Raw genomic sequence first — 15,957 nt, forward strand, 5'->3', positions numbered from 1 at the left:
GGCGCAATTGTTAGATCGGTTACTGCTGTTACAATGGCAGTTATCAAGACTTAAGTGAGTTTGAACATGGTGTTATAGTCAGCACACGAGCGATGGGACACAGCATCTCTGAGGTAGCGATGAAGTGCGGATTTTCCCATTTCACGAGTGTACCGTGAATATCAGGAATCTGGTAAAACATCAAATCTCAAACATCACTGCGACTGGAGGAAGATCCTGCAAGAATGGGACCAACAATGACTGAAGAGAATCATTCAACATGACAGAAGTGCATCCCTTCTGCAAATTGTTGCAGATTTCAATGCTGGGCCATCAACAAGTGTCAGCATGTCAACCATCCAACAAAACATCATCAATATGGGCTTTCGTAGCCAAAGGCCCACTCAGGTACCTTTGATGACTGCATGACATAAAGCTTTATGCCTCACCTGGGCCCATATATGCAGACATTGAACTGTTGATTACTGAAAACATGTTGTCTGGTCGGACGAGTCTCATTTCAAATTATATCGAGTGGATGGACTTGTACAGGTGTAGAGACAACCTCATGAATCCATGGACCCTGCATGTCAGCAGGGACTGTTCAAGCTGGTGGAGGCTACATAATGCTGTGGGGTGTGTGCAGTTGGAGTGATCTGGAGCCAGTGACTTGTCTAAATATGACTCTAACAGACAACATATATGTAAGCATCCTGTCTGATCACCTGCATCCATTCATGTTCATTCTGATGGACTTGGGCAATTCCAACAGGAAGATGCAACACCCCACACATCCAGAATTGGTGCAGAGTGGCTCCAGGAACACACTTCTGAGTTTAAACACTTCCACAGACCACCAAACTCCCCAGACATGAACATTATTGATCATATCTGAGATGCCTTGCAACGTTCTGTTCAGAAGAGATCTCCACCCCCTCGTACTCTTACAGATTTATGGACAGCCCTGCAGGATTCATGGTGTCAATTCCCTCCAACACTACTTCAGACATTAGTTGAGTCCATGACACTCAGTGTTGCGGCACTTCTGCATGCTTGTGGGGGGGGGGCTACATGATATTAGGCAGGTGTACCAGCTTGTATAGTTCTTCAGTGTATCTACTATATTATTTCAATCCAGCAGTTTATGTTCACAGTGCACACACATGCTACAGAAGTCCTCAGATGGTCCAACCCTCCAATACAACTTAGAATGATTTTGAGAGATCTGAAGTAGAAATGTCAGTTAGTTAGTTAGTTTTTTAGTTAGTTACGTGTTTCATTTATCATTTTGCACGATAGATCATGCTGATGTGGAACAGGTCATTTTACAGTCCCTTAATAAATTAATTTGTATACATGGTTACGTTCTGAGCATTTATGGTGTTTTTCTTCTTTTGAAAAAGAAAAAAAGATATACACATATGAGTTAGTAATTACTACCTACCAACTCTTATGCATTATAGTAATAGAAACTATTCCACGAAATAGGAGGAGTTGTCAAGGAGAAACTTGCACAGTTTGTTTTCAACTTTTAATTTGCTGCCTGTCAGACATTTTATATTACTAGGTAAGTGATCAAAAATTTTTGTTGGAGCATTGTACACTCCTTTTTGGGCTAAAGACAAGCTTAATGTTGCGTAATGAGTGTAATTTTTCCTTCTGGTATTGTAATTATGTACATCATTCTTCCACTTGAACTATAATGGTTTACTTACAACAAACTTCATGAGGGAATAAATAAATTGTGAAGCAGTAGCCAGAATGCCCGACTCCTTTAACAGATGTCTACAAGATGGTAATGAGTGATCACCTAGTTAGATACTTTTACAGATTATGGTTTTGTTTACTGTGGTATTTTCCATTGATGTTCTTTGCACAGCATTAACAAGATTTTAAAATCAGTGTGATGCATCAAGTTTGAGGAATGATTGATTGATTTTTTGAGAAAACAAAGTGCAAAATCAGCATTCAACATCATGTAGTTATGGATGCAGCATAAGAATAAAGAGTCTGTACACATAAAAAAGCATTCACCTTAGCATTAATTTGTTTAAAAACAAAAGAAATGAAAAGTGGTTTATTGTACAAAATTTTTCTTAAATTCTGTTAGGGGAGAAAGAAGTATATTTGGGGAAGACTGAAAAGGAAGAATAGGGAGGGAGGGCGGGCACTACAATCCAATGTAAAGAGTAGAGGGTCAAAGAAAGTACAACTTCTGACAATAAAGTTCAGTGAATAGTCCTGTAACATTAACATAGACGAACTGTGAATTACAGTTACCTTACTGTCCTTTGAAATAGTCATCTCCCATAACCATGCACCACTGAGCTCTGCGAGACATGTCCTGGAAACTTTGCAAGAAGTCTCCCTTTGGGGTGGTGTTCAAAACCCGCAACACATTTCGTTGGGTGTCGGTAATATCATCAAATCTCTTTCCTTTCAAAGTGAGTTTGAGTCGAGGGAATAGGAAGAAGTCTGGAGGATTGAGATCCAGCGAGCATGGTGGATGTTCAAGTTGCACCACCCCCTTTTTTGCCAAGAACTGTTTGATGATATTGGCTGTGTGAGGGCGAGCGTTGTGATGAACAAAAGACCAGGAATCTTGTTGTGCATACTGGGGTCGTACCATGCCTAGATTTTGTGTGAAACAGGTCAAAATTTCAACGTATCATACAGCATTCAACATCATTCCTTCAGGTAGAAATTCCTTGTGGATAATGCCTTGACTGTTGAGAAAGGTGAAGAGCATTGTTTTGATGCGTGATTTTTTGGCTCAGCTTTTTCCAACAAGTTGATATTGGAGAAGGCCATTCCATGCTTTGCCATTTCATTTCAGGCTCTTACCAAAGATGCCAGGTTTCATTCTCAGTGACAATATGATTCAAGAAACTGTTTGTCGCATCCACCATTTTGACAAAATCCTGTGGAGCCTCTAAACGTGCCTGCTTCTGATCTTCAGTCAAGGGATGCGGCACAGGACAACAACATGTTTTCCTCTTCCCTAACTCCTGGGTAAGGATTCGTCGCATGGATTCATGATTCATCTGCAGTTCATCCGCTATCATGTGCGCAGTTAATCAATGGTCATTCGTGATTAATGTCCTCACTTTCTCAATGTTTTCATCACTGATGGTGGTCACTGGTCATCTGCTATGGGGATCATCAGAAACACTTTCCCGGCCTCCTCGAAAATGTGCGAACCAGTTATACACACACTTCATGGACAATTCTTGATCCCCATAAACACATACCAGCAATGCGTGCATTTCTGTCGGTGTCTTGCCAAGCTTAAAACAAGACTTGAAATTGATCCTTTGCTCGTTCATTGTCCTGTTCTGAGTTCAGAACCAACGCACTAAACAAGCACTTCATCCAATAGGTCTAACACGGAATACACACGATGCTCAACTGAACTACGGTGGGAGCAGGTTTGCAACACTAGCCGCTACACGGGAGCAGCGCTATGAGTTGCCAGTGCTGCCTGATCAACCATTATGACTTCATTCACTGAACTTTATTGTCAGAGGTTGTATTATACTTCAGACAGTGCAGATAAATCTTAAGTAACAAATGGGATAACCTACTATAACAACACTAAAATAATGTGAGCTAAAGGCAAAAAAGGAAGTACTACACATAATGCAGTCTAGCAGTTATTAATGTTATTTTCTGAAATTAGTTACATTTTAATTACATTTTGCATTCTCATAAAATTCAGGTAATGATAGATAATGAACTGCAGTAAACCAATATGGACCAACAGACATAGGTTGTTGGAGTAATAATGGTAGGTAAAAAACTACTAAAATCATATACAACAACCTTTACAAAATACATGTGTTACTCATAAATAAAATTATCCTTACAAGCCGAAACTGGATGATAATCATTTTGCTAAGAGTCTTGAGTGTAGCCACTATGGCAGTAGCTAAGCATTGAGAATTACATGACTCACCAAATTTATATGGGCAAGGCTCACATTTCCAGATAGATGTTTTCTAAAGTCAGCACTCTTCCTTTCACGTGGACAGAAGATTCATTGTATTACATCATGGGGAGGGCCAGTGCAGGATACTTCAGTACTACTCCCATGTCAGTGTTATGCCACATAGAATTGTATGAGACACACATTATTGTCTGGTAATCACCTTCACCTTCAAAGGAAAAGGTTGTTTTTTCTTGCCATAAACTGGTATGTTACTTTTTTGCTGGCTCATATTTGCAGTTAGATCAATCTAGTCCTGAAATTTTAGGCCAGTGTCAAATAACATGTTTGGTGCAACTTTGCAATGAAAAGTCTAGAATTTAAAGAAAAAGAGGATGGAGGGGGGCAGAAAGAAAGAGAGAGAGAGAATGAAAAAAAGTTACTCAGAAACCACAAAAACAATTATAGCAGTGACCATCAGTACCTTCAATGTGTCGTGAAGTTGAGTTAAAGTAATTAGCTTTGTTAGAAAATAGTATGGCATGCCAGCATTTTAAACTGTTCTTCAAGAAGTTGGTTGGTTGGTTATTTGGAGGAGAAGACCAAACAGCGAGGTCATCGGTCCCATTGGATTATGAAGTCAGCCATGCTCTTTCAAAGGAACCATCCCAGCATTTGCCTGAGGCGATTCAGGTAAATCAGGATGGCCAGACAGGGGTTTGAACAATCATCCTCCTGAATGCGAGTTCAGTGTGCTAAACATTGCGCCACCTCGCTTGGTTTCCAAGAAGTCTACAGGCAATGTCAGCATGACATCAGGAACTCTGCACGTTTCATTCAACAGCTGTCACAACTACGCTTTTGTAACCATGACCTTATGGAGAGCTTTGATGTGATTCCATTTCACCGCAGTGCTGCTTTCTCATTCCCCTCAAGATGATCGAGGATTCAGCCCCACAATGGCTACTCTCCAGCAACAACAATTATGAACAGATGGATGGTGTCACCATGGGGTGTCCTCTGTTACCAGTTGTGATAAACTTTTTCATAAAGAATTTTGAAGAGAGAGAAAAAGCTGCCCTGAAGCCAATGTGTATCTTTAGATATACTGATGACACATTTGTGGTGTGGCCACATGAGCTTAAAAGGTTTCAGAAGTTCTTCCGGTATCTGAACATTCTGCACCCCTGCATCAGTTTCACCATAAAGGTGGAAGACAATGGTGAACTCCCCTTTTTGGATGTCCTAGTCAAGTGCAAAGAAGATTATACTATTGGATGCTGTGTACAGGAAAGCCACTAACACTAATTTGTACCAGTATGTCCAGCAGCCATCATCCTTTACAGCACAAGGGTGTGCTAAGCACACTGGCCCACAAGGTTGCACAGTGTTTAGAAGCATACTTGGAAGCTCAGCCACCTTAAGGATGCATTCAAATAAAATGGCTGTAGCATGAGGCAAACCCAACATCCTTTGAGGCAGAAGTACAGGCCCAGCAAATAAAACACAATTAGGAGAAGAAGACAATGTCATAACTGCTATACACCAGCAAACTATTGAACAAAATCAGCATAATTCTGGCTCACCTTAACATTAAATTCTTTTTCTGGCCACCTCTAAGAATGTTTGCATTATTATGTATGAAGAAAGACGACTTAGGGATCGATAATCTGGTTGTCTACCATGTTAATGTGGAAAGGCATGCATAGGGCAGATTGTGCAGACAGTCAAAAATTGTTCTAGGTGTGCAATATGTGACAAAATGGGTTGACTTCCATCATTGTACTTTTTATGCACTGCCATTTCCTGTAAAAGATCTGCATGAAATTTTTGTTTAGAAATTCTGATTTTATAGTTCGACCATTATGCAAATTGAAACCTAGAAATTCAAAAGGGGTTAAGTACCATTTTTGTGAAAAAGGAGATTCTACTGTCAATAGGGGGTACATGTCAAGGCTGTTACACGATGACATGTGCCATGTCTGTATGTGCTCCCATTAGTTTTCTATGGCTGCTCATAGATGGCATTCAACCTGTGAGGAATGTTGATATGTGCTAAGTCCACGTCCTGCAACTGGCACACTGCTGTTCCATCAGATGACATTTGTTAATGAAGATGGCTGAGGTTATGATGCATTGTGAGTCTGAATGGTGTGATGGTCCCAAAGCAATGAAGAGAGAATGTGAAAGTGTAAGTAAGATAGTGCCGGAGAAGAAAGGAAAACGTCTGGTTTATCACACAAGACACGAAAAGGAAAAGAAAGACCTCCCAAGCAACAGCCAAGCACACAGATACAGGATGAGTACATCAAATGTTAATGCTCCACAATAAGAGTATCTACATTGTGCTGGCATAAGCTGTCACCAGCACACTGGTCAGCAGAGAGGTTGGGAGAAGATCGATAGTAGGTGCAGGAGAAGCACGCCTATCAGGAGAGAGGCCAAAGACAGACTTGCAAGAAACGCTGTCTCGACCGCCACTATTTAGATCGCTGCCCAGTTGCAGACAGAGTCAGTTGTAGTTGCAATCAGCTCAGTTACTAGCTCAGTCACTATTCTAGTTGGCATCTGTCAGGTCATGTCACCGACTACAGGAGTTTAGTGTTTGTAGCGGGACTTGCACTTCAGCAGCAGTGAGGCTAATGTGAACCATTACGGGAGAGCTTGTACTACAACAACTTGCTTAAAGATAAGTAGCTTCTTGTTCTTATGAATAAAGAACCCTATTAATACATGTGTGCAGTTGTGTTGTAGAAAGACGATACCGGCCACCAAACAACATCCTCTTCTTGGTTCCCATTGTGCAAGACTCTACAGTGTCAATGACGACACAAAACACGCGAGACTCGTATTATTGAAAACTCATAATATAATTCTGTAATGTATTGTATTGTATTGTATGTTAATCAGGAGCCTAGAAATGATGGAGAGGCTCCGTCCCCGCCGCAGCCACAGTGCTCCACAACTGCACGATGACTACCGCAGTCCACTTCACCCCTCCGCCACCCCACACTGAATGACTCTTTCAGGGTTATTGTGCAGTTCGGCCCCCGGTGGACACCCCCCAGGGAATGTCTCACACCAGACAAGTGTAACCCCTATGTTTGTGTGGTAGAGTAATGGTGGTGTAGGCATACGTAGAGAACTTGTTTGCGCAGCAATCGCCACCGTAGTGTAGCTGAGGCAGAATAAGGGGAACCAGCCTGAATTTGCTGAGGCAGATGGAAAACCACCTAAAAACCACACAAGCCCTCCTGGCATATTCGTGCCTGGGACCAGGCGCTCCCGCCCAATCCGGAAAGCCTTGCATTAGACCACATGGCTAACCAGGCGGGCACTGTAATATTGCTATGTGTCACGATATTTGGTTTTAGATTACCTGCAAATGTGGATATTATTGTGACTCTTTGTCAGTGGAACATAAGACAGACATGTTTTCTACACTCTACCAGCAATGTGAGCAGACATGGGGTTCATGGACGTTATTCCAGTAGAATGCTGGTGAAATGGAAAGTATGCCAATCCAGAGGAAAGTGACCACCAGTGCACGTTGGTTTTCATGGTTCCTGATGGCGAGGGTGCACATAAACAGTTATGTAAGAAGACTTTTATGGATGTTTTTGGTATTTCAAAGAAAAAAATTAGAAATGAAGGCAAAGAAGAAAAAGACCATTAACAATGTTTTCAAGGACAAAAGAGATGGAGCATTTAGTAGAAAATAGACAGATGAATATCGGCAGATTGTTGAGGCTCACTTTCACGTGTTGCCTAGAGATTGAGTCAGCACAATAGAAAGCACACAACAAAAGAGTACTTAAGCCCTGATCTCAATCTGAACAGGCTCTTCACTGCATTCAAAGTAAAATGTCCCAATAGTACTGTGATGTATAAATTTTATAGAAAAGTTCTCCTTGCAAATTTTCCACGCATATCCTTCAGAAAGTCATGATCTGATACATGCCAAATATGTGAATGATTAGTTCTAGGAGGTAAGGCAAACCACCAGAACACTGAGAAAGATAAGCAAGAACTTGAATTCACAATCGCAAAAATGAAAGGGCAGTGTCATAGTTAAGAACTGATGCATTTGTTGCAACATTACCAAACAGCAATACTTGAACTCTATTCATAGATCTCCAGCAGGTTATGTTCACACCTTTCCTTACACATAAAGATGTGTTCTGTCTGCAGCAACTCCCGTGTTACAATTTTGGTGTACATATGCACGACACCGGTGTTGCAACAATGTATATGTGAAATGAGATGGAAGGAGGCAGGGGAGGCAATGAAATCACATCCTGTTTATTTGCATTTCTCAGTCAGGTACCTAGCATCTCAACAAAGAAAAAACTGTATCTATGGAGTGACAACTGCTGCACACAAAATAAAAACAAAGTTCTTCTATTCATGTACATGTCTATTATCTTGTGGTATGTTTGAACATGTTGACCATAAATATCTCATTTCTGGACATAGCTAACTGGCATGGGATTGAAATTTTTCAGTCATTGAAAAGAGAAAGAAGACAGGAAAGTTTTGAGGAGAATAATTGGCCCTGTATATGACAGAGAACAATGGAGGAAAAGTTACAATGCAGAACTGTACACTATATATGCCGATGCTCCTTTAACAAAAATCATACGATCAGGAAGGATAAGATGGGCTAGTCATGTGGCATGAATGGAGGAGTCTGAGGTGATAAAGAAGATTCTCTTTGGTAATCCAAGAGGACAAAGAGGGTGAGGTCGACCCTGAGCAAGATGGCTGGACGGAGTGGAAGAAGACCTACAGAAGCTCGGATGCAGAAACTGGAGGAGAATAGCATATGACCATAATGGATGGCGGAAGCTCATTGGGAAGGCTAAGGTTCATCCTGGACTGTAGCACCACAGAAGAAGTCATAAATTTGCTGCTGCTGCTCGTACCAAACAATATTTAAACAAAACATAATAATTTTGTCAGACAGTAAAAACCAAACATTCTTACCTATGGAATTTGTAAACTATTATAAATTAAAGAAGTTGAACAATAGTCTAGGGCAAGTTTTCATAAGGCCAAACCTCATGCCATTTTTCACTCAGTCTGTTCATTGTCCTGCGATAGCTTCAGCCTCGAGAACCATTTGTGTTGCCTTCTCCATTCATTTAGTTCAAGCCGAGAGAACATATTTTATATGTATGAACAACAGACACAAAGATAACTGTTGTGATTCAGTGGAATAATATTTGTAGCTGTAGTAATAGTTCTGTGACCTTTTTTCCTTAACTGCATGTGAAGCAAATTATGATAATTTCTTCTGTACCGTATGTACTTTTGCTTTCTGAAGAGCTAACTATTAAGCTCCACATACACATGCCGTGCTAACTACCTGTGTGTAAACATTGCTAGAGACTGTAAGAGACCTGGTCCTCACCAGAACAATCTTAAGGCAGCAATTGAAGATTGGTGAACTTCTTATTTTTAACTGCCAAAAGCAGCTTCTGGGTATTAGTTTTAAGGATAAATCCTACAACAGCATTTTTATGTGGTGATTCAGTGAAACTGTGCTGTTATTCCATAACAGGTAAGACTAGTTATGTGGGAAGAAGACATGCCAAATTCAAGTAACCCACAAAATTCGTGGTTGCACAGCTATAGGGGTCTTGATTAAATACGAACAAACAAAAGTGTTAAGAAAGACCTCATCATTAGTAATTACATTGTACCATTAGTTGTTGATGTGTGAGTGGCTGATGAAGACAGTTGCTTCTACATCTATGTCTACATTTATACTCTGCAAACCACCCAACGGTGTGTGGCGGAGGGCACTTTACGTGCCACGGTCATTACCTCCCTTTTCTGTTCCAGTCGCGTATGGTTTGCGGGAAGAACGACTGTCTGAAAGCCTCCGTACGCGCTCGAATCTCTCTGATTTTACATTTGTGATCTCCTCGGGAGGTATAAGTAGGGGGAAGCAATATATTCTATACCTCATCCAGAAACGCATCCTCTCGAAAACCTGGCGAGCAAGCTACACCGCGATGCAGAGTGCCTCTCTTGCAGAGTCTGCCACTTGAGTTTGCTAAACATCTCCATAATGCTATCACGGTTACCAAATAACCCTGTGACGAAACGCGCCGCTCTTCTTTGGATCTTCTCTATCTCCTCCGTCAACCCGATCTGGTACAGATCCCCCACTGATGAGCAATACTCAAGTATAGCTCGAATGAGTGTTTTGTAAGCCACCTCCTTTGTTGATTTGTTGATGGACTACATTTTCTAAGGACTCTCCCAATGAATCTCAACCTGGCACCCACCTTACCAACAATTAATTTTATATGATCATTCCACTTCAAATCGTTCCGCACGCATACTCCCAGATATTTTACAGAAGTAACTGCTACCAGTGTTTGTTCCGCTATCTTATAATCATACAATAAAGGATCCTTCTTTCTATGTATTCGCAATACATTACATTTGTCCATGTTAAGGGTCAGTTGCCACTCCCTGCACCAAGTGCCTATCCGCTGCAGATCTTCCTGCATTTCGCTACAATTTTCTAATGCTGCAACTTCTCTGTATACTACAGCATCATCCGTGAAAAGCTGCATGGAACTTCCGACACTATCTACTAGGTCATTTATATATATTGTGAAAATCAATGGTCCCATAACACTCCCCTGTGGCACGCCAGAGGTTACTTTAACGTCTGTAGACGTCTCCCCATTGATAACAACATGCTGTGTTCTGTTTGCTAAAAACTCTTCAATCCAGCCACACAGCTGGTCTGATATTCCGTAGGCTCTTACTTTGTTTATCAGGTGACAGTGCGGAACTGTATCGAACGCCTTCCGGAAGTCAAGGAAAATAGCATCTACCTGGGAGCCTGTATCTAATATTTTCTGGGTCTCATGAACAAATAAAGCGAGTTGGGTCTCACACGATCGCTGTTTCCGGAATCCATGTTGATTCCTACAGAGTAGATTCTGGGTTTCCAAAAACGACATGATACGCGAGCAAAAACATGTTCTAAAATTCTACAACAGATCGACGTCAGAGATATAGGTCTATAGTTTTGCGCATCTGCCCGACGACCCTTCTTGAAGACTGGGACTACCTGTGCTCTTTTCCAATCATTTGGAACCTTCTGTTCCTCTAGAGACTTGCGGTACACGGTTGTTAGAAGGGGGGCAAGTTCTTTCACGTACTCTGTGTAGAATCGTATTGGTATCCCGTCAGGTCCAGTGGCCTGTCCTCTGTTGAGTGATTCCAGTTGCTGTGTTCTGTCCCAGTAAAATATAGTACCCTGCATAGCACTCAGCCAACAGAAGTGACAACATCGGCTGAGAGCCACTTCTGCACCTAATGAGCACAGCAGAAGCATTAAGGGATTGGAACTCGTGCCCAGCTTTAAGTGATCACATCCCACTGCCACCCCACCTGACACCTAGCATAGGTGAAGGGATGAGGAGTGATAAGAATATAAAGGAAGAGCAATGTAGCGAAGATGCACATTCTACAGGTGTTGCTTGAAGATGATGGCAAAGTATGCTGTTGAAATACTGTGTTTCATAAATGGCTGCACCCGTCTGGACACCCAAGAGCAATTTGAAGTTTCTGTCTTGCAATGGTATAATCTACCTGAAACCTTTCAGGTGTCTTCGGGTCTGTTCCATCTATAGAACCGCCATATTATTATTTATAAATCAAGTGTTAGCATGGTTAAACTGTGCTTGTTCAAAAATTCTGCCAGGGAGCTTCCCCCCTCATTCCATCCTCCCGCCCCCAGTCCCTCTTCACCTACTATTTCTTCTTCTCTTCCCTTCCCTACTATTGAACTGTATATCGCCATCACAATTAAACCTTTGTCCTCCTTAACAAGCTGAATAACTTGGCTAGTAGGCTTATATTTGGGCTGTTATGTTGGGTCATAGGTTTATGGCTGTCTTGGCTACATTAAATCATTCACCATACTGTTCATATTAGTTCATCTGCGTTTTTATTTTCATTATTAGTCATACACCTGTGTGTGTTATTCCTATTTGCTTTTGTGTTGATAACCACAGGGACAATGTTCCTGGGAGCATTACATGTTTGCGCCTTTTGCCATATGAGGGTATGTCCAGCATTGCTGAATATGATCATTTTGGTGGTCCAGGTATCTGGGTGTGGGGAAGCGTAATGTTGTGTGGGCTACTGACCTCCATAACATTGAACATAGAACACTGATTAGATTAGATTAGATTAGTACTTGTTCCATAGATCATGAATACGACACTTCGTAATGATGTGGAACGTGTCATGATCAATGTTATTGTGATAATGTATTCCTTCCCCCACATGTATTTTCTAGTGGAGCCTTAGGTCCTGACTTCATTTTTATGGATGACAATGCATGACTGCATCAAACAGTGCTGGTGGACAAACTATAGGGCCAAGAGGTAATTCGGCAAATGGACTGGCCTCCCCCTTTCTCTGACTTAAATCCCTTCGAGCATGTGTGGGATGCATTGGTGAGATGCAGTATGTCCACATGCACCAAGGACCATCCAGCAGCTGTCAATCAAACTGGTGGAGAAATGGGATGCCCTGCCACAAGAACTTTTTACCAACCTTGTGGCCAGCATGGGAGCATGTTGCAGAGCACGCATTGCCATCCATAGTGACCACTCACCCTATTAAGAACCATGTCCTGCCTTTTGTAATGTCCGGGGTATGTACCATCTTGAATCGCAGTGACTTCAGTGTAACTATTGTCATTGAATAAAAGTCATTTCTATTCGTCTCACTGTGTATTTCTTTCAGTTACCTTCCATACTGTACTGCACTATACTATACTGTAGGAGTTCTTTCGAAGTTTGGACGATGTTTCATCGAGTTATGTTATTTGGCAGTGACACATCATGCAAAATTTACTTTCGTCCATAAATTTTGCACAACAGTGTACTAGCACTACACAGAAATACGAGACAGAACAAAACCAAACAACATTACAAGTGCGCACGTCAAAATGCGGAAGACTCCTCCTATAAATCTCTACGTAACTGGTGCAGCTGCACGCAGAGCATGTAATTCATTGAAATGTGTAATTAAGCGTGTAATGTCCATGAACCTCGTCCATTAGTGACTCAAATATAGGTTCACATAATCCCTGATGTTTGAAGAGACTTATTATTCCCGAGGAAACTAATGAGAGTGCAAATCATCTTGCTGCCCGCGGGAAACGAAACGTAATTAAGGCGGGAGCCGCTCTTATTAAGCGTCTTCTAGGTTACACGTTCCAGATGCTGCGTGCTGCAAAGGAACCGGCGCTTGACGTTTTTCTCTTCGCCCACACTCAGTTCATCTTCACTCTTCACAGTAGCGAGTCAGAAAGTATAGTCTGAACGCCTGCGGCAGGTTACCTGAAATTATATAAAAACTCGCTGACAGCTAGCCCTTCTGAAAGAGCGTGTGGTCTATGATAAGGTAAGTCAAGCGTATTTTATAATCAATGAGTTGTAATTCGAAATACTTGAACTACAGTCGGGTCCATGTTTAATTCACGTTACACTATCTTGATATGACGCCTTTATTTGCTAAGTTCTTTAATGAGTATACGCATACTTTGTACCTCTGGCAGGAGAATTAGCGGAAAAGTTCTCCGTGGAGTTAAATAAAGGACACATCATAAATTAAACACAAGTCAGATGTTCAATTATTTTTCTCGCACACCAAATTTTTATTTTTAAAGTTAAACTTCTACTCGTTAATTTTTTCTACTTTGCTTTTAATGATTCTGAGCCGTTTGGATCAACTGATATTCACTTTTCATCGGCGACAAGGTACATGATATTTTGTTCACTTTTTCTTTCGCGTTGTCGGAAAGAGATCGGCCTACGAAGCGCGTAGATCCGTCCCGCGCACTAGGCCTACAATAGCGCGCGAGTAGAGTGGGGTAATTCATTGCTTTGCAATTCTATCAGAAACCGAAACAGCATCTTAGTTTTGTTCAGTATTAATAGTAAAAAAAAAACTGTCTCCATGCGTTGGATGCGTTTATTTCTACTGCGTCAGACGCATTTCAATGCTAAATTTCAGTGCCGTGGAAATATAGAAACAAGGTTAACAGCTTACGTTTATTTCTGTAATTCCCATAGCGTGTAACCATACTAAACAGCAAACAGAGTCACAATTTAAGGTCTTCCACTTTTACACCCATGAATTTTAGCCAATTGTTTATCCTTTTACAACCTTGAAAATGTCTGGTGAGACAGCGTGTGCTTGTGAAAGTGACTTAGTGCATTGAAAAGTTTAATTCGCAGTTGTTTATAAGTGCCGGTGTTGTAAGTTTTGCCAAGGCTAGTAGTGTGCTAGTCAGTCGTGTATGGAAGGTTTTTTATTGATGAACTGACTGACTCAATTTGTACCGTAGGTCTGTTGATTTCCTTTCGTGTGTACATGTGTGACAGGTAGTTGAGTATAGATGACAGTGGAAGCGATACAGTACTCAAATAGCTAGTTTTATTTAAGAAAATAACCTACGATACAGGATGCATTGTCATTTTCACGACACTAGAATAAATCTGACTGCCTTCTTCCGCCACATGAAAACATCTTTTTCTCCCGAAGTAACGGTACCTTATGCAGTACGGTGTATTGCCACAAAAAAATTCAGAAGACAGATATCTCTGATGAAATTAAACCCAGTAATTATGATTCATATGAATTTACGATGTATTCTGTACTTATGTCATTAAATGTTTGCTATCTGCACCGGTGAAAAAGTTCTGCACTTGCACTGTCGCTTCGGTCGAGTTGGCAGTGTAAACGCAGTGTTTTTTCACCTTTTCAGATGCCAAAATTCAACTACAAAATGAAAATAAACATAGTAAATCCATATTCACAATTACTTTACAACAAATTTCATCTGAGGTGCCATCCTCGTAAATTTAACAGCTGTCTTATTTTGTTTAATGCCAGGTGGAAACGAGGTACGGCACATTAAAAGCGGAAAACCTTTTCTCTGAAATTAGAGTTCCATTCCAGAGCGCTTCAGACACAGCAGAAATGATAAACACAAACTGGCTGAAATAGTGATGGAAAACGTTTTGCTTTTGTTAACTGTCGAAGGCCTGCTGAATGAGAGAAAACAATCCACAACGGCACTAAGCACGGCCGCCTGTTTAGAGGCAGCCGTGCACTAACGCTGCTACTGCGCCTTGTATTATTAGGTAGCGAAGATTGACAAAACCGGATGCATGTGCGCTGTTTAGTTTTATTTCGTAAGACTTCACATTCGAGGCAAGAAATAAAGTAAACTGTTAATGTCTGCTCCTCAGTAGGCAGATACGGACTACAGCGACATTTTTGCGTACACGGTTTCGAAATATTACATTCAATTTGGTTATTGCGCACAAACGCTATTTTCACGAAAATTTGCCCTTCATGTGTGTTGTTTACTATATTTTCAATTGATTTAGAAGCGTTTTACGGCTTCCATCTTCAGACACTTACACATAGTTATCGATATGGTATACACCAAACGTATCACGTGTTTCTGTACCTTTAATGGGGTAAATATAAGACAGTTACTGAAATAGTATCCATCTGATACAAATATAGTCTGTTCCTGTACCACAGCCACTTCTAATGCAGTAAAATATAAGACAGCAACAGATTATACTTGCAGTGTACACCATTTCTACATCCGTATTCTACAAACCACTATGAAGTGCATGTCAGAGAGTACTTTACATTGTTACCGTTATTAGGTCTTCATTCTGTTTCATTTATGTAATGAACATGGGAAGTTTGATTCTTTGGATACCTCTGTGCAAGCTGTAATTAGACTAATCTTATATTTGTAATTCCTGCAGGAGTGATACATATGGGACTGTAGTAGGGTGTATGTGCTCCTAGATTCACCACATAAAGCTGCATCTTTAAACTTAATAAGTAGGCTTTCATGGGATACTTAGCATCTGTCTTCAAGCATTTACCCATTCGGTTTTTTCAGCACCCCCATGATGCTCTCCCATTGGTCAAACAAAGGTGACCATCCATGTTGCCCTTCTTTGCACATGTTCAGTACC

The 15,957-nt window shown here is 41.0% G+C and overlaps 1 protein-coding gene across 2 annotated transcripts in view; it reads left to right on the forward strand.

The window, feature by feature from the left end:
• The first annotated feature begins 13,186 nt into the window (after nucleotides 1–13,186).
• LOC124607259 overlaps nucleotides 13,187–15,957 on the forward strand; it is a 42,098-nt gene continuing 39,327 nt past the window's right edge. For both annotated transcript variants that reach the window (XR_006978795.1, XM_047139534.1), the window contains exon 1: nucleotides 13,187–13,351. The gene's annotated coding sequence lies outside the window, so the exon portion shown is untranslated. The remainder of the gene's footprint in view (nucleotides 13,352–15,957) is intronic.

The sequence above is a fragment of the Schistocerca americana genome, chromosome 3 (genome assembly GCF_021461395.2).
Source record: "Schistocerca americana isolate TAMUIC-IGC-003095 chromosome 3, iqSchAmer2.1, whole genome shotgun sequence".
In the NCBI taxonomy this organism is placed as follows: domain Eukaryota; kingdom Metazoa; phylum Arthropoda; class Insecta; order Orthoptera; family Acrididae; genus Schistocerca; species Schistocerca americana.